A 26,730-nucleotide genomic window follows, 5' to 3' on the forward strand; every position below is an offset into this window, starting at 1 on the left:
CACAATGGGTGTCCAATATGAAACTGAAAATAATTTTAAAACCACAAGAAGCCAATAAAAAGAAAGGCAAACCAAAAGAGATGTAAGTTATTCGTTCACCTTTTGGAAACGAATGCAAAATGCAAAAATTGATAGGAGAACTTTGGTCAAACGAAATATCCACAGTATCATTCATGATCATGGTTATTATGTTGGGCAAATATAAATTATTTAAATTAATCATTTCACAAGATTGTCAGAATGTGGCGAGTATTGTTCTTCTTTCAACTGCAAGGCCAAACTATCTAACATTGCATATATAAGCAAGCCTTCAGGATGACCCCTATCCTCGACTGTAAATACATGAGGTCTCCCATTAACATGAAGAAGGCTTTGTCCTGGAAATTTTTTTACTTTCTTAAATTTCATAGCTGTCCTTAATGCAGCAACTTTATCCCACCTCTCTGATGCAAATATGTTGGCCATCTCCACAAATGGAACTGCACCCTGGGGATCCAACTCAAATAGACGGCGACATGCATATTCCCCAACATCTACATTATGGTGAATCTTGCAAGCACTAAGCAATGCACCCCATATGCGAGCATCAGGTTTCATCGGCATACTTTTCACAAGCTCCGTTGCTTCTTCCAACCTTCCTTTACGCCCAAGGAGATCCGCCATACAGAAATAGTGGTGTACCCCAGGATTTATTTTGTAAACTTTTTAAATCATGTCAAAGAACTCCATTCCTTTCTCAAGAAGACCTGCATGAGTGCAAGCTTGAAGAATGGCAAGAAAAGTTAAGTGGTTTGGTTTTAAGTCCAAATCCACCATCAGGCAGAAAAGGTCAAGAGCTTCTTTGTAGTTGCCATTCAAAGCAAAGCCTGCGATCATGGTTGTCCAGGAAACAACAGTTCTCACTGGCAAGGCATAGAAGAACTCTTGAGCACTGTTAATATTTCCACATTTTGCATGCATGTCAATTAATGCATTGCAGACTACGATGCTGTCTCTTAAACCGTTAGAAAAGGCATAGTTATGAATCCATTTTCCAAGCTCAAGTGCACCTGTTTGGCAGCAACCTGAAACCAGAAAAAGCACAGTAACCAAATCAGGTTTCTAATCAACTGCTTCCATAGTGTGAAACAATCTTAGTGCCTAATTCAAATCTCCTTTATCAGCATACCCACTGATCATAGTGGTCCATGAAACACAAGTTCTATTTGACATGCCATCAAATAAAAATCTAGAAGAAAGTATATCACCACACCTGGAATACATTGATATAAGGGCATTGACAACAAAAATGTCAGAATCACAGCCCATTTGAATTCAATGACAATGAATCAGCACACCTTGTAGCAATTTATCAGGTTGAATGCATGAAGAAAGGAGGCTCACAATTGTGCTTATATCAGGCCTATGTCCATCACAGAGCATCCATTTGTAAAAATTTAGAGCATCAATAAATTTATCTAAGTTCGCATATCCTGCAATCATTGAATTCCATGAGACAACAGTCCTCGTGCCAATTTCAATCCATTAAAGACAGCCATGGCCGAACTGAAGTCATCGCATTTGGAATAGGCAAGTGTTAGCCATTGAAACATCTCCATCTATCCCAATCTGAATTCCAAATGCATGAATGGCTTTCACCAGTGCCAAATTCTTTGTCTCCAAACTTGCCTGAGTCAACCCCATAACCGTGATGGTATCAGGCAGAATTCGTGCAAACCTTATCTCATGGAACAAACGTAACACTTTACCAAGAAATCCCAATTGCGCAAAACCGATAAGCATCACATTCCAGCAAGCCACGTCTCTCATGGGAATTCTCTCAAACAGAATGTAGGAATCAGCCAACTGATCACACTTGACATACATATCGAGCATTGCTGTTTGCACAAAGATATCTGACCGAAATGGTGATTTTAAAACATTGGTGTGAATAATTTGGGAGAATTTGAGGTTGGAGAGCTTGGCACATGCTTTAGCCAAGAAGGGAAAGGTGAAGTTGTTAGGTTCCAAACCATTTTGTTTCATTTGGAAAAAGAGAAGGAGGGCTTTGTGGGGATGGTTTTGGTTCACAGATTCTCTTATAGCAGAGTTCCATCCAACAACGGTTGAGAATTTTGAAAGAAGGACCATTTATCATTGTCTTCTTTGTGGCTGAAAAGAGAGATACTTTCTCTTCAAATCTAACTTAATGTTGACAACCATCAGTTTTACATATGCCTTGAAACTGTCACGTAAGCATCATCAACTTCGGGGATGCATCCACCTTTATAACAGCACTGTTTGAAACTGCCACATTCTTAAATGTTTTAATAGGGAAGGTCTAATGCTACATTTTGTGATGCAATCACAAGACACCCAAGTATTGGTGTCTTTCTTGCTGCTCCTGGATGAAAGAGAGTACCCTTTAAAGAAGCATGAAAGATGAGTTGATTAATTTCACAGATATTTAACTAATTTAGAAAAGGAGTAGAAGAAAAAAGTAAAAGTTTTTGAAGATAGAAAAGATCCAACCCAATAGCATCACCATGCATGCTTCATTTAAAGAGGGCAAAACCATGAACCAGTTCAAAATTGTATACATGCAACTAAACTGGAAATAGGAAATATATCCAACCAAATTAGGAGACCCACATTACACAATTGAATAACCAATAATGACAAAACAGAACCATTTAGTCATCTGTGCCCCCACCAAAGACACATTGGATCCCGAAGCTTAGAGAAGTGAAACAACTATTATGATAATGCTCATGAATAAGTCCTTATGGAAGTCTCTTGAGATTTCCGGATTCTAAATTTACAGAGGAATCATCAAAGTCAAAAGGGTCCAAAAGTGAAAATAAAACACTGTTAGAAATGCAAAGAAACTGATTGCACAAACCAGAAACGACGAAACCATTTATGGGATTAGGAAGTTCTAAATCCAAATACTTGGGAATTGCTTCATAACAAAAGAGTGAGCACCTTCTTATGCTGTGTCATTAAAGAAATATTCACAAGCATTTTTCATGACATTCATCTCGTGACGGAAATTTATGAATCTTGAACTGCTAATGCAAGTGTTCCACCATTTGCAAACACATCTGATCACTTGTGCACCATGATGCGGACATCTGTGACAAACCTTTTAAGGTTTACCAAAGAAGGAAGAAACGATCAGCCAATCCAACATTATCATTATGGTTGGCGTGAAATCTTAGTTTCCAGATTTCAATAGGAAAACTATTTTTTTTCCAGATTCCAGATTTCACTAGGATTTCTAGATTTTCCAGATTTTACTAAGTTTTAGTTTCCAGTTTTTAGTAGGATTTGATTTAAGTTTCCTAGTTTGTTTGGATTGGTTCCTTTGTGGATTAGGATTCCTTTTTTTTAGTAAGGGATTTTTATCCTATTGTCTCTAGGTTTAGTTTGCTATAAATACTCCCTATGTAGTTCTTGAAATTGAGATTTGAGATAATAAGAAAAGTTTACTTTCTAGAGATTGGAGACTCCTTGGTGTGAAGCCAAACTCTTTTGGTGTGAAGCCAAGGCATCTTTTACCACTTATTTTCTGTTTTTCCATTGTTTTCGCTTCCGCTAAATTACCCAAATACTCAATACACCCATATCCTACATCAAATTTGGCATCAGAACCTGGTTTTCGTTTTCCTTGCGTTCAAACTTTTCGAGTATTTCTTGTTCTTCACACCGTGTGTCAAGTGATGGCTCCGACTAAACCTGGAAAGACAGACGAGCCAGAGACGGACTTTGAACGTCTTATTCAGATGATGGAAAACTTATCAAAGCAAGTGGCAGATTCAGACACTAGATCCAGACTCGTGGAACGTTGCCTTGCAGACTTAGAAGCAGCTAACCAACATGAGGAAGCAAGTGTGAATGGAGAAGAGAGGAATCATGATCGACAACGTCATGATAGAAGGAATGATCAAGACGCAGAGAGACATAATTTTCATCATGGCTATGAGCAAGACCCCGATGAAAGGGTGATGAGATCAGTGAAAGTTGACGCTTCTAATTTTGATGGTGAGCTAAATCCTAAAGCACTCCTCGACTGGTTGGCTACCATGGATAGCTATTTTGAGTGGCATGACATGTCCGAAGCTCGAAGGGTGAGATTTGCTAAGATAAAATTGGTGGGTCAAGCTGGATTGTTTTGGACCAATGTTGAAACACAGCTAGAGAGAGCTGGTGAAGAATCAATCGTCCACTGGGGTGAGATGAAAGAAAGGTTGAAGCAGAAATTGACAATTTAGAGTCTTTCTGAAAAAGTGTATATCTATTCATCAAGAATTGCCCATTATATGGACAGAATACAAGTTAATTAGGAAAGAACACAGGCTGATCTTCAGCCCCTAAAATCAGCTAACCTACCATATATACATTTATCTAATTATAGCCTACAGCTAGTATATCCTAATTAAGGAAAGAATCTGCTGGTATTTAAATATGTAAATCTGTATAATCAGCTGTCAATCTGCTGGCATTAATCATGTAGTTATTTCCTTTGACATCCCCCCTCAAATTGATGTTGGTGAATCGAGAAGCATCAATTTGCCAACGAGGAAATGATGGCGCTGACGTGGCATGGATTTGGTGAAGATATCGGCAATCTGCAGAGTAGTGGAGACATGTGGAAGGGTGATAACCTGATGATCATAGGCTTCTCGGATTGAGTGACACTCAACCTCGATGTGCTTGGTGCGTTCGTGATAGACGGGGTTGGCTGCTATTTGGATGGCACTTGTGTTGTCAGCATGCAGTGGAGTAGGATGAAGTGGACTGAACCCAAGCTCTGTGAGGAGACCACGCAGCCAAATGATCTCGGAGCACGCAGCAGACATGGCTCGATACTCTGCCTCAGTGGATGATTTGGAGACGTGGTCTTGCTTCTTGCATTTCCAAGAGATAAGGGCATCACCAAGAAACAGACACCAGCCAGTAGTAGATCTCCTGGTGTCGGGCAACCGCCCAATCAGAGTCACTATAGGCTTGGAGCTGAAGGGAAGAACCTGTAGGAAAGAACAAGCCACGACTAGGTGTGCCAAGAATATAGCGAATGATGCGGCGAACGGCAGAGAGATGGTGATGCCTTGGGGCTTGCATGAACTTGCTAACAGTGTGAACAGCATAAGAGATGTCTGGTCGGGTGATGGTTAGATAGATAAGACTACCAACCAACTTCCGATAGGTAGTAGGATCCTCAAGAAGCTTCCCGTCGTCACGTCGATATTTCACATTAAGTTCCATGGGGGTGTCAACTGAAGTAGTGTTGGTAAGGCCGACTAACTGAACCAGATCTTGACTGTACTTGTGCTGATGCAAGAAGAGACCGTGAGGTTAATGATGGACCTCTAAACCCAAGATATAAGTGAGCTGACCAAGATCTTTCATGTGGAAAGTAGAATGCAACAAAGTCTGAACTGCAGAGATTGCCTCTAAGTCAGAGCCGGTGATGACGATATCATCCACATAAACAAGGAGGACAATGATACCCATGGATGTCCGTTGTAGAAAAAGAGAGGAGTCATATTGACTATGAGTGAAAGAAAAACCAAGTAAAGTGGAGCGAAACTTTTCAAACCATACTCGCGGGACCTGCTTCAGACCATACAAAGAACGTTTCAGTTTGCAAACATCATTAGGTGAGGAAGTAGGCATACCAGAGGGAAGTTTCAAGTAAACTTTTTCCTTGAGATCACCGTGGAGGAATGCGTTCTTGACATCCATTTGATGTAAGGGCCATGATTGGGATGCAGCAAGGGCGAGTATGGTGCGGACAATGGTCATTTTGGTGAGTGGTGCGAAGGTCTCATCATAGTCGAGACCATATTCTTGTTTGTTGCCAAGTGCCACTAACCGAGCCTTATAATGGTCTATGGACCCATCGGAACGAAGCTTGACAGAAAACACGAACATACTGCCAAGGGGTTTCACGGAGGAGGGACATGGAACAACGTCCCAGGTTTGGTTTTCCTCAAGTGCGAGAAGCTCGGTTTCAATAGCTTTCCGCCAACACTCATGCTTCATGGCCTGTGTATAAGACGAAGGAAGAGAAATAGAAGATAAGGTGGCAGTGAAGGATGAAAGAGGAGAGGAACCAAACCTATCTGGTGGTCTACGAACCCGAGTACTTTGTCTGAGAGGGGAGGTGCATTCTTTGGAGCAGGAGCGACAATCGGGAAGGAGCTGGAGGGTGGGAGGTGCTGGAGGCTAGTGGGAAGTGGCGGAGGAGCGTCGTTGATACACTAAGAGAGGCTTAGAAGGGACTGGTGCTGGAGAAGAGGTATTTAAAACAGGAGTTGCAGAAGAGTTAGTAAACATAGGCAAGGCAAAACAGAAAATGAAGGAGAAACGGGGTCCTGATGTGTGGGAAAAAAATACTGATTTTCTAGAAAGATTACATTTCTAGAAACTTGAATGCGTCGCAAAGTTGGATTATAGCAAAGAAAACCTTTTTGGTGGACTGAATATCCTAGGAAAGTACACTGAATCGATTGAGCCGTGAGATTTGTGCATTCATGTGCAAGAAGATGAACATAACAGACACAACCAAAGGTACGAAGGTTGGAATAAGATGGAGGGTTACCAAATAACTTGGTGAAAGGAGAGTTGTGGTGCAATGTGGGAGAAGGCAACCTGTTCATGAGATGGACAGTAGTGGAGAGAGCTTCACACAAAAAACGAGAGGGCGTAGATGACTCTAACAGGAGAGTGCAAACAACATCAAGAAGGTGACGGTTCTTCCTTTCAGCCACCCTATTTTGTTAAGGTGTTGAAGGGCAAGACCGTTGAGAGATGATGCCGTGAGTCTGTAGGAAGTCCTGAAACAAATGAGACATATACTCACCCCCATTGTCAAAACGAAGGATTTTGATATGGGCCGAAAATTGGGTTTGAATATATGCATGAAAAATCTTAAAAACAGAAAAGACTTCATCTTTAGAATGTAGAAAATATATCCATGTGAAACGGCTATAGTCGTCAATAAAAGTGACAAAGTATTTGTAATTAGCATGAGAAGTGACTGGTGCCATACCCCACACATCACTATGTATCAAATCAAATGGTTAGACTACATGTGGTGTGTGAATAGGAAATGAGAGTCTTACTTTTGCCAAGTTTGCAAGAATTGCAATCAAATTCAACAGCACTAAGAGATGGTGATTCTTTATTCCCAAGAATACCAGATTTCAGTAAATCATGAAGTACATTAGAGTTTGGATGTCCGAGACGTTTATGCCACGCTCGGTAATTAACATGAGTAGAATTACAAGAGACAAAGGGTAAAAAAGAAGACAAAGGAAATTGAAGAGGAAAAAGACGTCCCACTTTAGGCCCCCTCGCGATCATCCTCCCTGACTGTTGATCCTGCACAACACAACCAGATTTAGAGAATTCCACTTTGCAATCATTATCAACCAACTGACCGACAGACACAAGATTGGTGGTAAGACCAGGAGATACAAAGACATCAGTGAGAGAGGAAGAAACATCACCAGTGGCCGTGATAGGTAAATGATTGCCATCAACAGTATGAATTTTGAGATTTCCAAAATATTTGTTTACATTGGTAAGAGAATCAGCATTGTTTGTCATATGATGGGAAGCCCCGGAATCAAAGTACCAAGGAGATGATGTAGAGAAGGGTTTACTTGAGAGTCCTAAAGCTGAAAATGCAGAAATGATCATTTGTTGAATCATGTCAGGGGTCACAGGTTGAACAGGAGCAGGAGCACTTTGTGTCGTGATGCGCACAGAACTACTAGCACTAGAAGAGCCGACGGAGACAGTATATGCGGTCTCTAATTTCTTGGGGGGTCGAGTAGGACATTCCTTGATGATATTGCCATCCTTTTTGCAGTAGTTGCAGAATTTTCGGGGACAATTTGCAACATAATAACCAAATCCCTTGCAACAAAAACACTGAACAGTGCTCATATCCCCGCCTCGTGGCTTACCTTGTCTTGCATAGGCCACAGGAATGATGCACCGCCGTTGTTCCATGGTGGTTTGAGTGAGAAGGCGCTGTTCCTCGCGAAGGAGATCATTGAGGCATGTATCTAAGGAGGGGACAGATTCCCGGTTCATAAGATTGGATCTGGTGCCTTCAAATTCAGTGTCTCGCCATTAGAAATTGATCCTCCGGGTAGTTTCATGGATGATTGAATGAACTAAGACCTTCGGATGGTAAGTCAGCATAAACTATGTCAGTGTATTCAGCCCAAAGATTATTGAATCTAGAGTAAAAATCAGAGATAGAAAGGCTATCCTGTTGGAGAGCGGCCAATTCATGTTCAAGCTAGAACCGACGAGCAGTGTTTCGTTGACTATAGATCTTCTTCAGGTAAGTCCACATCTGAGCTGCAGTTTGAGATGATCGAAGGTTCAAGATGATATTAGGTTCGATATCCTAAAATCCATGTCATAACTTGAGCGTCCTTGACTTCCTTCTTGGCGTGCTAGGTCTTTGTCTTTGTTTTTGTCAGGAGATGGGTTACTTCCATCAGCATGTCCCCACGCTTCCTTACCTTTCATGAAAATCCCGAAGTGAAATGCCCAAGCAGAGTAGTTCTTGCCATTGAAACGAATCAGAGAAACCTCGGACTTATCCGAAGACATGATGTCAAGAGAACTTGATCAAGAATAACTGAGACTAAGGAACTTGGGAGCGAGAGATAATTCAGAGCTATAGCTCTGATACCATGACAATTTAGAGTCTTTCTGAAAAAGTGTATATCTATTCATCAAGAATTTCCCATTATATGGACAGAATACAAGTTAATTAGGAAAGAACACAGGCTGATCTTCAGCCCCTAAAATCAGCTAACCTACCATATATACATTTATCTAATTATAGCCTATAGCTAGTATATCGTAATTAAGGAAAGAATCTGCTGGTATTTAAATCTGTAAATCAGATAATCAGTCAATCTACTGGCATTAATCATGTAGTTATTTCTTTTGACAGAAATATCTACCATTATCCTATCAACAGAGTTTGTTGGAAGAGTGGCAAACTCTTCGTCAAGACAACATGCCAGTTGTTGAATATATTGCAAAATTTGAGGAATTCATGCTGAGATGTGACCTAAGGGAAGATCGAAGGATGACTCTTTCTCGGTTCAGATCAGGACTTCGTCCATAGCTTCAAAGGGAATTAATTCCTCATACGGTGAATACCTTGGATTTTCAGATAGTACAAGAATTAGAGAAGTATTTGAAATCTTCCACCGTAGTCAAGCGAGTTGATCCTCACAAATCTGATTTTCGTGCTGGTACATCTGGGACAAAGCCTAATGCAACGTCTAAGGGTTTCACAACGACAAGTTCAGTTAGAATTGACAAAGGAAAAGGAGCACTAGTGGATACACAAAATGGTGGAACACAAAGATGTTACAAATGCCAAGGGTTTGGACACTTTGCTGTCCAATGCCCAACGAAGGAGACAACAAGAAGTCTGATCACAAACATTGACAAACAAACTGACGATCAAGACTATTTTGAGGAAGATGTTTATGAGCCCCAACAACCTGCTGAAGATTGTGGAAACGACTTTGAAGCCCATCATCCAACATTATCAGTAGTAAGGTGTACTTTGGCTCAACCAAGGAAGGAAACTGAGGATTGGCGTAGAACTTCCATTTTCCACACTTACATCAAGTCTGGTGATAAAGATTGGAAAGTGATAATAGATAATGGCAATTGTATCAATGTTGTATCAACACTTACTGTCTCGCGTCTTGGCTTATCAACCGAAAAACATCCTGAACCATATAGAGTAGCATGGATTGACAATACTTCTTCAATCCCTGTTACCCAGCGATGTCAAGTTCCTATTCAATTTTCATCTTACAAGGATCGTATTTGGTGTGATGTGGTGGCAATGGATGTGGGTCATATTTTCTTCGGAAGGCCATGGATATGATCACAACGTGACCATCTTAGGCCGAGAAAACATATGTTCATTCATCCACAAAGGGAAGAAAGTCACGTTAAAGCCACTTCAACCCAAGATTGTGAATAACCCTACACCAAGCAAGGAGGAAAATAGTCAAGTAAGCAAATCCAAAGCCTTGCACATCATTACTTTAAAAGAATTTATTAAAGAAGTAGAAGATGCTCCCATATATGTTCTAGCCATAAGGGAATCAGGGCGTTTCGCTAATATGGAAGTGCCTTCCACGGTGAGACCGATTTTAGAAGAGTATTAGGATGTGTTCCCCGATGATCTCCCAAATGAACTTCATCCTCTTCGAGACATTCAACATGCGATTGATCTTGTTCCTGGGTCAACATTACCCAATTTACCTCACTATTGAATGAATCCCACAGAACATGCAGAGTTGAAGCGACAAGTTGATGAACTTCTTGCTAAAGGATTTATTCGAGAGAGCCTTAGTCCTTGTGCGGTACCCGCTCTACTTACACCCAAGAAAGATGGCACGTGGAGAATGTGTATAGATAGCCGGGCTATCAACAAGATTACAGTCAAATATCGGTTTCCCATACAAAGGCTCGATAACATGTTGGATATGATGACCGGTGCCACTATCTTTTCCAAGATAGATTTGAAAAGTGGATATCATCGGATACGTGTTCAGCCAGGAGATGAGTGGAAGACAACCTTCAAAATAAAAGACGGCCTATATGAATGGTTAGTCATGCCTTTTGGACTAACCAACGCGCCAAGCACTTTCATGAGAGTTATGACACAAGTTTTGAGGCCATTCATGGGTAAATTCTTGGTTGTTTATTTTGATGATATCTTAATCTATAGCACCTCACAAGAGCAACACCTTAGCCATCTAAAGCAAGTCTGCACGGTTCTTCGAGTAGAGAAGTTGTTTGCTAACCTTAAGAAGTGTTCCTTCATGTCTAGTGAAGTTATCTTCTTGGGATTTGTTGTATCGTCTGAAGGCATGAAAGCTGATCTGGAAAAGGTAAAGGCCATTGTTAGTTGGCCAGAACCAACAAATATCCACGAAGTGCGTAGTTTTCATGGATTGGCCACATTCTATCGTCATTTTATTCGTGGGTTTAGTTCAATCACGGCTCCTCTCACGGATTGCATGAAGAAGGGAGAATTCCACTGGTCTAATGCTGCTGCAAAAGCATTCAAAGAGATTAAGGCTAAAATGGTTGAGGCTCCAGTAATGCGTCTTCCAGATTTCTTAAAGCCTTTTGAGGTAGTTTGTGACACATCAGGGGTAGGGATAGGCGGAGTAATGAGTCAAGAAGGACATCCAGTGGCTTATTTCAGTGAGAAATTGAATGAAGCCAAGCAAAAATATTCTACCTATGACAAAGAGTTTTACGCAGTTGTTCAAGCCTTGAGACTGGAGACATTATTTGTTACCACAAGAATTTGTTTTACTTTCAGATCATGAGGCTCTTCGATATTTGGGTTCACAAAAGAAATTAAATTCCCGCCATGCAAAGTGGGTTGAGTTCCTTCAAGAGTACACGTTTGTGTTGAAACATAAAGCTGGTGTGGAGAATAAACCAGCAGATGCTCTCAGTCGTAAGGTTTCTCTTATAAGTACTATGAGTGTGGAAGTTACCAGATTTAAAAGATTGAAAGAAGACTATCCGATATGTCCAGATTTTGGGAAGGTATATGCGGCACTTTCAGAAGACAAATCCAGAAGTAATGAATTTGTTTTACAAGATGGTTTTCTCTTCAAGGGTAATAAACTTTGCGTTCCCCGCACATCAAGATACGAGACTTTCTGGTTTTGGAGTTGCATGCTGGTGGAGTAGCTGGTCATTTTGGGAGAGACAAAACCATTGCCCTCGTGGAAGACAGATTTTATTGGCCAAGTCTCAAACGTGATGTTGCCAAGATTGTGGAACGATGTCGTACTTGTCAACTTGCGAAACATAAAAGGCAAAATACAGGGTTGTACACTCCATTACCGGTACCCCATGTTCCATGGCAAGATATCAACATGGATTTTGTACTTGGGCTACCTACGACACTGAGGAAGCACGATTCTATCTTTGTGGTAGTGGACCGTTTCTCCAAAATGGCCCATTTCATCCCTTGCTCTAAGACATTCGATGCTTCTAAAGTGGCTAAACTTTTCATGGATGACGTGGTTCATTTGCATGGTGTGCCTAAGACTATAGTATCGGATCATGATGTTAGATTCATGAGTTATTTTTGGAAGACTTTATGGCGCATGATGAGTACTAAACTCCAGTTTTCTTATGCTTATCATCCACAGACAGATGGGTGAACCGGAGTGGTTAACCGAAGTTTGGGCAATTTGTTGCGATGTTTGGTTGGTGACCACATTAAGTCATGGGATTCTGTGTTACCTATTGCGGAGTTTGCTTATAATAATTCAGTCAACAGAACAACTGGGATGAGTCTGTTTGAAGTTGTGTATGGTCATAAACTTAGGGCTCCTATAGACCTCATGCCCATGTCAGCTTCACATAGATCATCTGAGTCTGCCAATGAATTTGCACTCCACATTCATGACTTACATGTTGAGATTATTCAAAGGATTAACAATAGCAATGCCACATATAAAAGGGATGCTGATGTTCATCGCAGATTGAAGGAATTTTCAGTTGGCAATTTTGTTATGGTTCGAATTAAGCCAGAACGATTTCCTCAGGGAATTGCAAAGAAGCTGCAAGCTAGTAGCATGGGACCTTTTAAAGTTTTCAAGCGATTAGGCTCAAATGCCTATATGTTGGAGCTTCCTCCTGAAATGGGGATCAGCCCAATTTTTAATATTGAAGATTTGGTGCCATACAAGGAACCTGATGCCTCTGACAATACTTCTGCTGAGAATTCAAATCCATTTTCTATATCTGATTTTTCTTCTCTAACCCCACTCTTACCGTGCCCTAGGCCTAAAGAAAAGGACATTGTTGAAGATATTTTGGACGATCAGATTGTTTCTACTAGACAAGGTGGATATCATAAGTTCCTAGTCAAGTGGAAGAATAGACCAAATTCAGATAGTACTTGGATTACACAGGAGGACCTACAACGCAATAATCCCGACATTCTTGAGCGTTACTACAGTTTTATCTCGCCAGAGTCGAGCTCTCTTCAGCCCGGGGGAATTGATGCTGACATCTGTGACAAACCTTTTAAGGTTTACCAAAGAAGGAAGAAACGATCAGCCAATCCAACATTATCATTATGGTTGGGGTGAAATCTTAGTTTCCAGATTTCAATAGGAAAACTATTTTTTTTTCCAGATTCCAGATTTCACTAGGATTTCTAGATTTTCCAGATTTTACTAAGTTTTAGTTTCCAGTTTTTAGTAGGATTTGATTTAAGCTTCCTAGTTTGTTTGGATTGGTTCCTTTGTGGATTAGGATTCCTTTTTAGTAAGGGATTTTTATCCTAATGTCTCTAGGTTTAGTTTGCTATAAATACTCCCTATGTAGTTCTTAAAATTGAGATTTGAGATAATAAGAAAAGTTTACTTTCCAGAGATTGGAGACTCCTTGGTGTGAAGCCAAACTCTTTTGGTGTGAAGCCAAGGCATCTTTTACCACTTATTTTCTGTTTTTCCATTGTTTTCGCTTCCGCTAAATTACCCAAATACTTAATACACCCATATCCTACATCACACCACTTCCCCGTCTTCTTTCACACTAGAGAGTAAACGTGAGTGGAGCCAGAATAGTTTGTTCAGGCGGACTAAACCTCCAAACAAAACATTTATTCTCTTTTTTTAATGGAAGGTGATATAATTTTTTTTAGTGGAAGAAACAATTAATTTTACGGCTGGCATAGAACTTGTAGGACTAAGTCTAAGTGATATAAATTAGGACGAGGAGATTCACCAGCCACAGTTGCTTACTCAAGGGTCAGCAAACTACAACTCAAGACCAACCCTCAATTCTATAAATTATACAGGACTAAATTCCATAAACTAATGCCAGAAAGTTATGACTGAATAAAAACCACAAAACCAGCAATCTACCACTTTTCCAACTGCACCAAATTTTTTATATATAAAAAAACGCAGATAATTGATAATAAGAAAAGAAAAACCAAATCAAACACAGAGATTCTCATAAGACAAACGCACCTTTAATCAATAAACCCTAACAATTCATTCCCAAACTAAAACGAGTAATTCGCAATTCAAATGTAAAGTAACAGTTAGAGAAGAATTACCAAAAATCAGCAGCTGAACTTAGGTCCCAACTGAAATTCCCAAATTGGGATTTGAGAGATATAGATGGAGCTGAAAACCTAGAAGAGAACAAAGCAACTATATTAGCACAAAGTAAAACTCAACTCAGAAAAAAAATTACACAGTTCAGAAAACAAAAAAGTTGATGAGATAACCTCGCAATGGGGAGGGAGGGAATCAGACTGCTGTGCTGCGTTCGAAACTTGGATGAGAAGACTGGAAGTGGAGAGAAAGTAGAGGCTGACTGAGAGAGTGATGGTAAGCTGGTCAGGGGCAAAGGACTACGCCGCTGTGCTGTGTTTGAGGTCTGAGAAATTACATTAACACTTTCTAATGTTTTAAATTGTTTTTACAAGATCCTTTCTTGTTAATTTTCTGTTAAAAAATTACTTAAAAGATTTCTCCAAATGACAAATTTAACTTTAAAAATTAGATGTCTAATCTTTGAGGTTATTTTTATCATTCGAAGTAATTTTGTGAAGACATCAGCAATTTTGGACGAAAATTAATGAAAATAATTTTTTGAATACAATTTGAAACCTCATGAGGTACTAGTGTAATATCTGAAACCTTAGGAGTTTTGTGAAAACTGGAAAAATCTTAATAGGTGTCGTGCAAATAAACTATTCATGTTGGCATGTGCTCCTCTACGAACCGTCTAGGTGAAGATCATACACTCGGACTAATTAGATCACCAATGCCATATGTCAAAAAATGGTTGTGTCTTACATTAAAACATTCCTAACCCTCGCCAAATGTCATTCATTGGTTAGCCCTTTGTGATCAGTACCTCCAGTCATACTTAGGCATGGCCAAAGATCGCTTTTTTTATGATTAGGGCATGGCCCGAATAAATATTTTCACTCAGACACTCTGCCCAAATACTCTCTCATCAACCCAAACTTTGTTCTAACTTTGCAATCAAAGAGGGCTTGACCGATACCGCACTCATGCCTCTTGGATGATAAGTTCAATTCTCCTGTGCATAACAATTCCAACAAGAGAAAGAAGTACCTGAAGTTTCCACCTGACCGGGTAGAAACTCTAACTTTGATCTAGTCAAAGTCCTACGTTGTTGACCATACACTTGTATAAACCTAGATTTTTTTGCTTATCGGCATCTTTATTATGCACAAGCTCATTGCTTGTGATGATTTCGGCCCATTGCTTGTGATGATTTCGTCCCATTTCGCATCAAATTCTTCTTTCGTGTTCATACCCCATTTGCATTTTGCACATTTCCAAAAAACATTCTCCAATGTCGGGTTTCGCTGTAAACTTATTCAAGATATGTCATATGCAATATCTATGGAATGTTTTTGGGAGAGTTACAGGAATTGCCTATGACATGGCTGCATCTTGATCAGTGATGATAATTTTGGGTGGCTCACCTGGCATGGCTTTCTTAAATTCCTTGAACAACCATACAAATGAATCCGTGGTTTCACTAGTTATGAATGCACAACCAAACAACAATGTATGCCAATGGTTAATAACACCTAACAAAGGTGCAAAGACCATCCCATAGCGTTCGTGTTAAACGTCGTATCAAATACCACAAATCCCCAAAAAAACCCATAAACTTGTCTTGACTTTGCATCTGCCCAGAAAACATTACCCATCCTTTCTTCCGAATCTACCTCTATCTTGAAATAAAATAATTCATTCTTTTCTTGCTCAACCAAAAAATGCTCCTTCAGCAGCTCTGCATCATCCCCAATCACCTCCTTCATATGTCCCTTGCATAATTATATACATCTCTCTTAACAAACCCAACATTTTCCAATCCCCCTACTTGCATTTCAAGAAGGCTAACCTGTTTATGTACATGGATATTAACTTTGCTCATATGTGTATTATAGACCTTCGTAGACTTTGTTAAGTTAAGGTGAGATCTCAATAGATTAACTTTATCAACTGTGGTCAGGTCATGGTTGTGTACCTCATTGAATCCTACAACAATGTACTTATTCTTGTCTTTTACTTTCAAAATCGCAGGTTTAGCCTTACAACCAGTTCAAGTACAACCTCGATGTCTTCTCTTACGACTAATAGTGCTTGTCAACGAATACCCTTGTTGATAACATAAATATTCTTTCCTTGTTACCTCTCTTGTCAATGTGCACGTTCTCGTTGTAGAACACCGAATGTCGAATTCGGCTTTCGATCTGGCACTGTCTCGAAGAGAGGCTCGTTGAAATAGACATGTCTGTGAAGATGCGGACTACCTGCACCGGATCGTTCCGGTGAGTAGAAGCAGAATAGAAAACGTAGGAAAGTTTCATTTATTAGCCGCTGGCGGTTCTACTTACTTGTGCACATGAAGCCTTCCTTTCGAAATGAAGAGAATGCCTCCGGGGATGTAATGTAGCTGATCACTGACTACTGAAAAAGTACAACTGCGCAAAGAGTTAAAGAAACTTTACAACGTTACAAAGAACTTCGAGACATTATAGCTATCCTTGGGTTGGACGAATTATCCGAAGACGATCGCTTAATCAGAGCAAGAGCACGAAAAATTGAGCATTTCTCTTTTTCGTAGCGTAAGTATTTACGGTTGAGGCACATTAGCATGGCGTACTTCTCCTGTTTTTACGGGGGTTTGAAACCAAACTTCTACTCAGGAGGATAGATGGGAGGTTTAGGTGAGATCCAATGTAGATCCAACTTTCTATTCACTCGTGGGATCTGGTAGTCCGGGAGGGACCACCACAGCTCCTCTCTTCTCGAGAATCCAGACATCCCTTATCAGTATATGGACAATTCTTTTTTTAATTTTTAATCGATTCACAACAATTCTTTCGTTTTTCATATAAATATAAAAAAATACAGATTCGAGCCGTCATTAATCATTTGGAGATAGTATTGCAACACTATACGTATGAATATAGGTTTATCCTTCATCCTTTCAAAACTTTCGATGTAAGGATTCCTTTACTAACACAATGCAGCCAACTCCATTTGTTAGAACAACTTCCATTGAGTCTCTGCACCTATCCTTTTTTATTCTCGGTTTATGAAACCCTTGTTTCTTTTAATAAAACAGGATTTGGCTCAGGATCGCCCATTTTTAATTCCAGGGTTTCTCTGAATTTGAAAGTTCTCACTTGGTAGGTTTCCATACCAAGGCTCAATCCAATTAAGTCAAGAACTCAACGGAACCTACCCCCTCAAATCAGCGGCATACATATTATAGAAATTGAACACATCCTTACAGTAATCAAATTCAAGTCCCAATTTTGGTTTGAAGTCCGAACTTACTTCCAGTATCACCTGTCCTTCACACTCCATTTCACAATTCTTACAATTTAACCCTGAATATCACATCACCACCATCATATCAACATTGGCACATGCTTTCAAAGAGTTTTAAAATATATGTATTAACTAACATATGACATGAAAATGATTGTCTGGTGAAACATTAAAAACCTACATACAAACTAATGTAACACATGTTGATGCCCAATACTAAAATTGACAAATACAATATATCACTTACCTCGTAAGTGATTTCCAACTTCAAAATTTCAAAAAATATGAAAATGTAGCCCTTTTAGATCTAGACGTTAACCCCAAAAACTTTTCACATCTTCCTCAACCTGTTTCGACCGTGCTCAAGGATTTCAAAACCAATAAAACAGAACCACAACAGTACGATCGCCAGTTTCCAACTCAACTCTAGTTTCGACGTTGCTCAAGGATTGACAAATGTTCTTACTAGAAATACCAAACCACAAAGATGAAAATATAAAATCCAAGATTGCTTTGTTTAGCTTGAATGAGAAAGCCAGAAAAATGAGGGTATCGTTTATGTGTTCTTCCTCAAAACGAATAAGGATTAACAGGGGCACTCTCTCTTCAATGTTAGTGTTCTTCCTCAATCAAAGCTAATAAAAAAATTGGCCTCCTAATTCAACAAAGCGAACAACTGTTTTGGATGGGACATTTTGGAGGGAGGAAAGAGGCCTTGTTCTAATACAACACTTTCACTTACAATTGCTTTTCACACAACCGTTAGATTAGATCCAATGGTGTTCTCATGTAATGTTCTCATATGGGTGTTCTCACTAGATCATTTCCCTTTAGTTATATACCCATTCTTAGCAATAGTGACATAGATAAACCATGCACTATTTAATTTCTATAAACAAACCCAAAAAAAATCCAAAAAAACGATAGCTAACCCTATTGAATTTAATTTTGATTATTAAATTACTTTGATACCCTATTGAGTATTTTGGTTTTTTTTTTAAATGAAGTTTTGGGGTTAGGCTTGTTTTAAGAAATCAATAGCAGTTTTGCAATTTATAGAAAGTTCAAAGCCTCTTTGTTATGTTATAAATGTGTTTTGAGTATGTTTCTAAAGTCTATTTCATATAGGGTATTTTTATAATTTGGACTTCTAAGTATAATAGTGAATCTCCCATAAAAATACTGATTGTCAATTGAAAAAGAAGAAGCAAATAATATGCAAAAACCAAAGTATTGCATTTTGAACCAATAATATGCAGAAAAACAAATTCATTGATAAGCCACAAAATGTGTAATTTGGTCATTTCTTATCCAGAAGCATTTTGGGACCACAAGTGGTATGGCTACATAGGTCGTACTGAGATGAGTCCGTAGACACGTAGTGGACTCAAATCGGAGTTGTAACGAGAGAGTTACGATCAAATGAAACTCAGTGGCACAATCGTAATTAATTCAAAAAGGGAATTTTAATAAAAGTCAGAAATGCCCTCATTTCTCTCTCTCTCCTCCCGCTTGTCTCTCTCTCTCTCGCGCGACGACTAGAACAACTGCCACGCTTTTGGCCGGCCGTGCTCTCTCCCGCCACCAAAGTTGATGGGGCCGGTACTAAATGACCAGCCGCCCCTATTCTAACCCCAATTAGGCCCCACACCGCCGTGATTTCGCGGAAAAATGAAGAGAACGCCTTGCTTCACTGAAACTCGCCACCTTCAATCTCGTCATCCGCCGCCATTTTTGACGATCCAGGTATGGAAATCTATCATTTCCTCATGATCTAGTTGATGGATGGCTAGGATTTCATTAATTTTGAGCTTAGATTATCTGATTTTCGAATTAGGGTTCGGCCGGTTTTGAGTTAGCGATTTCGACCACTTCCGGTCAGTTTTTGGGGTATGCCCAAGAACAAAAGTGACTCCAAATAGGTTGTTACACCTAGGGTAGGAGTCTTGAGAGTGATTTTGGGTTTTTCCGGCGATGGGTTATTGCTTTGGACACCCACATGATGCCGGTGCGTGTGGCGGCGCGTGGGCACTTTGTAGAAAAGGGGCAGTTCGTCCCGATGTGATCCTTAGGTCCTCACGAGTGCATAGGTGTGCTCGGACTTCAATTTGAATACCGTTAGAGTCCCGAACGGATATCGCATATTGCGCATTATTCGGGTTCACTAGGTTTGGACCGTTGGATGGTCCTGAATTTATTATATGTAAATCTAGACATCATTGGAATCGTGTAGGATTCGACGGATCGTAAAACGGAGTCCCAGATTCTCCGAAAATGCCAACCCCAGGGTTAGGGTTTTAGTCACCGTTCGATTCGACCGTCTGATCCGGACCAAACTTGCAGGACGTGTGTACTAGACCTAGTATAACTTGTAGGAACTTTCATATCAGAATTTTGGAGGTCGTGAACCCCGCGGGCCCGTTTGACCAAGGTTGGGTAGTTTGACCCTGGGTTGATCGTGAGAGTTCTTAGGTAGTGTTACCTTCCTAGGAAGATTAAAATGATCATAGTGACAGGCCTTGATTGTATGTTGGTTATGTGGGATTAGGATATTAGTTATGGTTCGAAATTGGGGAATTATCGGATGCTATACCGGGGTTGAGGTTTATACAATAGTAGATTTAATTTATATTTATATATATTGGCAAGGGTATAAAAAGAGTGTAGATTGTCAGTTTGAAGTGCTATACGCACTACCCTATGTACCTTCCCGGATATTGACTACCCTGTGTAAGCACCGTCCTGTGATTGTGAGGTCACACGTGTCGTAGGAGTAGCCGGCGTGTTGATGCACTCCCATACGTGGCGTTGGTATATCCGCGATGGGGAGATATGTGATATTGTGTTGAGGTTGCACGTGTCGTAGGAGTAGCCGGCGTGTTGACAGACCCCATACGTGGCGTTGGTATATCCGGCATATGGGGAGATATGTGATATTGTGTTGAGGTCGCACGTGTCGTAGGAGTAGCTGGCGTGTTGACAGACCCCATACGCAGACCCCATATGTGGCGTTGGTATATCCGGCATATGGGGAGATATGTGATATTATGTTGAGGTCGCATGTGTCGTAGGAGCAGTTGGCGTGTTGACAGATCCCATACGTGGCTTTGGTATATCCGGCATATGGGGAGATATGTGATATTGTGTTGAGGTCGCACGTGTCTTTGGAGTAGCTGGCATGTTGACAGACCTCATACGTGGCGTTGGTAGATCCGGCGTATGCGGAGATATGTGAGATTGTGATTGGTGAATTGTGATTTAAAGTTTAAAAAAAAGGTTTTAGGAAAAGAACTACGTGTGGCTTGATCCCTTAGTAAGGGTACGTAGGCAGCCTAGGATAGCGCCTCAGCCGCGGGCTAAACTTCACTTAGGTGGTTTTATTGAGTATGATGCGGACTTTGTCGTTGGTCTTGCTACTCGAGTGAGAACGAGATGTGTTTGTGTTAGGAGGTTAAAACCTCATATGTTGGATTTTTTTTTGGGAAGTTAATTTTAGTTATGTGAAGGTCGGAGGCCAATTGTTTGAATTGCATGAAATTATATTGTGCTTGTTGCCAATTTGTGTTATTAAATTGCGTTTTATGCAGGTTGGAATTTTGGGAAATGTTTAATTTACAGGGAAGACTCTGCTGAATTTTCGGGAGAAAATCTCGAGCCCTTAGTCCTCTTTGGCAAAAGAGGACATAGTTTTAGTAGGTGGGCCCGACATCGGGGTGATGTCGGGAATTCCACAGATTAAATCACGGGTTATGAGAAATTCGGGGTGGGTCCTGTCAAGTAAATAGAAACTTAATGTTATAGTTTTGTTGTGTTTTGTATAATGCTATCGTAACCTGTTACAACGTTTTTAACACACTGCACTTAGGGATGTCGCCGATCTTGGAGGAATGGTTTTAGAAAATCGGTAATTTCCCAAAAATCATCACTCTGTCACCTTTTTAATTTCAAAGTGCTAGAGCTTTTTTATGTGAAATTTTCACTTATCTAAACTATTTGCTAGAGATGACCTTTTCGAAAGATTATTTTTTAAAGAATTAAAGAATTTGTCACAAAATACACACTTACTAATTGTGATTTATATATTTTGATATCCATAATTTTATAGGTATGAGTCACGGTTTATCAAAGAAATTGTGGAAAAGATTGGAAATAAATTGGATCTCAGAGCATTAAACATTGCTCCCTATGCAGTGGGAATAGATAAGCGTGTGCAAGGCCTAAACAGATGGTTGGAAGATGGATCAAATGATGTTGGTGTAGCTGTGATCTATGGGATGGGTGGAATTGGCAAGACTACCATTTCCAAATCTGCTTATAACCTAAACTTAGATAGATTTCAAGCTAGCAGCTTTCTTGCAGATGTTAGAGAAACTTCAGAACAACCAAATGGTTTGGTTCGCTTGCAAAGAAAACTTCTTTTGATATCCAAAAGGGGAAAACAAAGAAAGTATATAACATGGATGAAGGAGTAATCAAGATCAAGCATGCTGTATGTTGCAAAAGAGTTCTTATTGTTCTTGATGATGTTGACCATTGGGACCAATTCAGTGCAGTTATTGGAATGCAAGAATGGTTTCATCCAGGAAGTAAAATTATCATAACTAGACAGGAATATTTGCTAAAGGCTCATGAAGTTAGTGCAATGTTTAAGGTTCAAGAACTGAATGAGTATGAATCACTTGAGCTTTTCAGTTGGCATGCCTTCGGACAAGCCCATCCTGTTGAAGGTTACATGGAGCTTTCAAGACCTGTACGTAGTACAATACAACACTGTGGAGGGCTTCCATTAGCTCTTCAAGTTTTGGGATCTTCTCTATCTGGAAAGAATGTAGACGTATGGCAAAGCGCAATAGAGAAGCTAGACATGATTCCTCATGGAAAAATTCAAAAATTTCTTAGAATAAGCTTTGATTCTCTTGAAGATGATCATGACAAACATTTATTCCTTCATATTGCATGTTTCTTCATAGGAAAAGAGAAGGATTTTACAATTGCAGTATTAGACAACTGTGATTTTTACACAAGGATTGGAATTCAAAATCTAGTTGATAGATGCCTTCTGAAAATTAATGGAGAAAACAAGTTGGTCATGCATAAAGTACTTAGAGACATGGGGAGGGGAATTGTTCGCGATGAATCACCTCTGGACCCTGGAAAATGCAGTAGAGTGTGGTCTAAAGATTCATCTAATATTATGAGAAAATTAACCGTAAGAAGCACGCTCTTCATACGTATGTCTGTACTGTAAATGTGTACAACTTACTTAACCATTTGTTCTGATTTGTTAGCAGGGTACAGAAACTATTACGGCTTTCAAGCTCCACATTCCTATGTTCATAGAAGACGAGCCTTCAAAGACAATTTGTAGTGGAAGTAACAAAAAGAGATGCCACGTTGCAGATTATGATAGTAACAAAAAGAGACGTCGGCTTGGTTTCTTCTCCTGGCAATCAATTAACTTTTCCTCAACAAGTTCAGTTGTATTAAATGACATGGACTTTAAAACAGAGGCATTTAGAAGAATGCACAATCTTGAAATTCTCCTGCTCAGTAATGTTAATATCAGTGGAGGCTATGAAGATTTTCCAAAACATTTAATATGGTTATCTTGGCGTGGATTCCCTTTAAAATCAATCCCAGCCAATTTTTATTTGGAAAATCTAGTTGCTCTTGAGTTGCAAAATAGCAGGCTGGAACATGTTTGAAAGGGAACCAAGGTATGATACTAATCTCTCTCTTTCTCTCTCAACAAAAACACACACACAGACACAGAAGTTTAGGGATTGTTTACGTATTCTTAGAAACTAATTACTGCTCTTTGGAACAGTTGCTTCCAAGACTGAAAATCCTTAATCTCAGTCATTCACATAGCCTTATGACAACCCCCGACTTGTCAGGACTGTCTAACCTTGAGAGATTAAATCTTAATGGTTGCATAAATTTGGTTGAGATTGGTGAATCCATTGGAAACCTAGAGAAACTAGTGTTCTTGAATCTGAAGGACTGCAAAAATCTCATTAAGCTTCCGACAAGTATTAGCATGTTGACATCTCTTCAGGAACTTATTCTTTCTGGTTGCTCAAAGCTGGTGCTTCATGCCAACACAACTGCCACCTCTACCGCTACTGATATGAAGAAACTCGTTCTGTTATTGACTACTTCATGGCAATTAATGTGGCAATCAATCTGGTCGTGGTGGTCGTGGGTGTTACCAAGAAAAGTTCCTGAAAGCCATTTCTCATTGGGAAATTTACCACATTTCTTAGGACGCTTAAGTCCGGCTTACTGCAATCATCGAAGTTCCCACCGATCTTTGTATCCTATCCTCGTTGCAGTAATTGAATCTAAGCGGAAATCCAATTCTGAACCTTCCAGAAAATATGAACGGTCTTATTATGCTCCAGAATCTTCATGTTAGATAACTGCAAAGAACTGCAAACGCTTCCCGATCTCCCACCAAATTTAAAGAGCTTGCAGGCAAGTTTTTGTACATCGTTGAAAAGAGTAACAAATGTTCCAAACAAGTTCAGATCATTGGAATTAATGTTTTACCAATGTATGATGTTAGTCGAAGTTAAGAGCTCGTTTAACATAAATCTGTTGAGAAGCATTGACATAGAAATGATCCAAGAGATGGGGCTGTTCAATTTAGAGTCCATTGAAAGTGCTGAGGTGGAAATGATCAACTACTCGGCAAATACAACCCAGAAGGGTCCCCTTCAGGTTCTCTCTCTCTCTCTCTCTCTCTCTCTCTCACTTATAATTATAATAATGAGTATGATTTCTGTAGCCTGTAATCGTTGAACCATATGATCTCCATGATACAGGGGCTCTATGAGTGTGGCATATTTAGCATTTTCCTTCATGGAAGCAAGATTCCAGATTGGTTCAGCTACAGGAGCATGGGCAACTCATTGTTGTCTATTATCATACCTTCACATCTTAACCGGAAGATTCGAGGCTTAAATGCATGTGTTGTGTATGCTCGGCATCCAGATAGGGGTCTTGGGCTTCAAAGCCAACACTTTGTTAAAGTCAGTAATGAGACTAAGGGTCTTAAGTGGACCTATTCCGCAGTCACAATAGGTTGTCCAGAAGAGAATGAAGATATGCTATGGCTGAGCCATTGGTTGTTTGGCAACAATGAATTGGAAGGCGGTGAAGAAGTACGTGTTTTGGTGGATATGGAGTATGGTTTCTCGAGAAAGGAGTTTGGAATCCAGCTTGTGTATGAGCAGGAAAATAAGGGTAAGAGTGTGCTATCAAATAGTGATCAAGATATAACAATCCAACAGGAAGCATCTCCTTGGAGGCTGAATGTGCTTGGTGAAGATGTGTCTGTGTTTGCTTCAAAGTATCAACTGTAGACGGGCAAATACTTTCTTTGTAATTATAAGGACCAATTTCAATTCAGATTGAGCTCAGAGAACCCAGCTCATCTTGATTTTCAATAGGAGCCTAAGGCCTCCATCAATTTTTGTTTAGGCTGGACGATGATTCGATTTGTTCTAAATATGAATTTTTGCATTGATCTTTATGTCATTGGCGGTTTGCAAACTATTAATTAGGGACTGGGGAAGAACAGAAGCAGCATCTCCCTATACCCCGCAGGGGAAAACATTTCATATTGTGTATGAAAGACGGATAGGTATGACGAGCTGCACCATAAGTTGGGACTGCGTTTTTTTTCTTTTATTTGAACAATTTTTTAAGTTATTATTATGTAAGGTGTTGCAAAGACGGATAGGTATGAGCTGCACCATAAATGTACTGCAACTTTTCTTGGGCACTGAACTATGCATGTGCGCTTATCCACGAAGATATTCGTGTTTCGATGCCGGCTCAAGAAATGCCCATGAAACAATTCTCTAAGGTCCTGTTTGGTTCACAGAATAGATATGAGGGGAAATCATTTTCCATGTCATTTCCCAAGGAATGAGAACGAAAGATTCCTTTTCCAAGTTTGGTAATGTCGGGAAAGTAACCGGGAGATTTCACTTTGTTTCCTTTCCCATGTTTGTTTTGAGTAGGGATGGAAAACAAAGTTTGTATAATTTTCCAATTATACCCATATTAAATCAAATAAAAAAAGAATGCATTTAATGATACGTTGTAATTATAAATTGTTCATAGGAACAAAATAGTCATGAAAATTGTGCATTGAATGTGGGCTTTGCTAAAATATGAAAACTATGAGAGAATATTTGTTTGTGGGAATTTTCTGTGTATTCTTCTCCTTGTAGGAGGTCATATTTATAATACAACGAAACCTGAATGGGCAAGTAAATAATAAATTCCTAAATCTATTTACAGTAGGAAATCATGAATTAAAGTAAATCAATTACAATTATAATATGAATTCTTGGTGTGTAAGGAAAGTAAGTCAATATACACAAGTCACGCCAACACTCTCCCTCACGTTGGTGCATAGATGTCGCCAATGCCCAACTGATCCAGTGAATTGTGGAATGCTTTACTGAAAATCGCCTTTGTCAAAATATCCGCCAATTGATCCTCGGATTTCACAAATGGAAACTGAAACACTTTAGCCTCAAGCTTTTGTTTGAAGAAGTGTCGATCCACCTCAACATGTTTAGTACGATCATGGTGAACCGGATTCTGTGCAATGGCTATAGCAGCCTTGTTGTCACAAAAGAGATTCATTATGGATGTAGGTTTATACCCAAGTTCAGTAAGCAACTTTCTTAACCAAAGAAGTTCACAAATCCCTTTAGTCATGCCTCTGAACTCAGGCTTCTATACTAGATAAAGTTACTACATTCTGTTTCTTACTCCTCCATGTCACCAAATTACCTCCCATGAATGTGAAGTAACCCGATGTGGATTTTCTATCTGTTACATTACCTGCCCAATCTGCATACAAATAACCATTAATATTTAGATGACCATGCTTTGAGAACATAAGTCCTTTTCCAGGTGCAGACTTCAAATATCTAAGGATCCGAAGAACTGCATTCATGTGGTCTTCACTTGGAGAGTGCATAAATTGACTAACAACGCTCACCGCATAAGCAATGTCTGGTCGAGTATGTGACAAATAGATCAATCTTCCCACTAACCTTTGGTATCTTTCTTTGTTAGTTGGAACTTGATTCAGATATTCTCCAAGATGATGATTCTGAATAATAGGAGTGTCCGCAGGTTTGCAATCTAGCATTCCTGTGTCTGTCAACAAGTCCAAGACATATTTCCTTTGAGAGAGAAATATGCCTTGCTGCAATCGAGCCACCTCAATTCCCAAGAAATACTTGAGTCCACCTAGATCCTTCATCTCAAATTCCGT

General features: G+C 39.7%; 3 pseudogenes across 2 annotated transcripts; 1 reads left to right on the plus strand and 2 right to left on the minus strand.

Moving 5' to 3' along the window:
- Nucleotides 1–141: 141 nt before the first annotated feature.
- Nucleotides 142–14,469, minus strand: LOC148914292 (pentatricopeptide repeat-containing protein At4g19191, mitochondrial-like; annotated as a pseudogene). Its single transcript, XR_016123105.1, has 4 exons — nucleotides 14,327–14,469; nucleotides 14,153–14,230; nucleotides 1,338–2,402; nucleotides 142–1,064 (listed from the first exon to the last, which is right to left on the minus strand). The product of XR_016123105.1 is annotated as a pentatricopeptide repeat-containing protein At4g19191, mitochondrial-like (transcript).
- On the minus strand, nucleotides 1,552–2,130 carry LOC148914293 (pentatricopeptide repeat-containing protein At4g19191, mitochondrial pseudogene; annotated as a pseudogene).
- Nucleotides 12,369–24,961, plus strand: LOC148914294 (TMV resistance protein N-like; annotated as a pseudogene). Its single transcript, XR_016123113.1, has 5 exons — nucleotides 12,369–13,165; nucleotides 21,532–22,635; nucleotides 22,718–23,143; nucleotides 23,254–24,149; nucleotides 24,254–24,961. The product of XR_016123113.1 is annotated as a TMV resistance protein N-like (transcript).
- The last annotated feature ends 1,769 nt before the right edge of the window (nucleotides 24,962–26,730 follow it).

The sequence above is a fragment of the Prunus mume genome, unplaced genomic scaffold (assembly GCF_029339155.1).
Source record: "Prunus mume cultivar Tortuosa unplaced genomic scaffold, ASM2933915v1 scaffold22, whole genome shotgun sequence".
NCBI lineage: Eukaryota > Viridiplantae > Streptophyta > Magnoliopsida > Rosales > Rosaceae > Prunus > Prunus mume.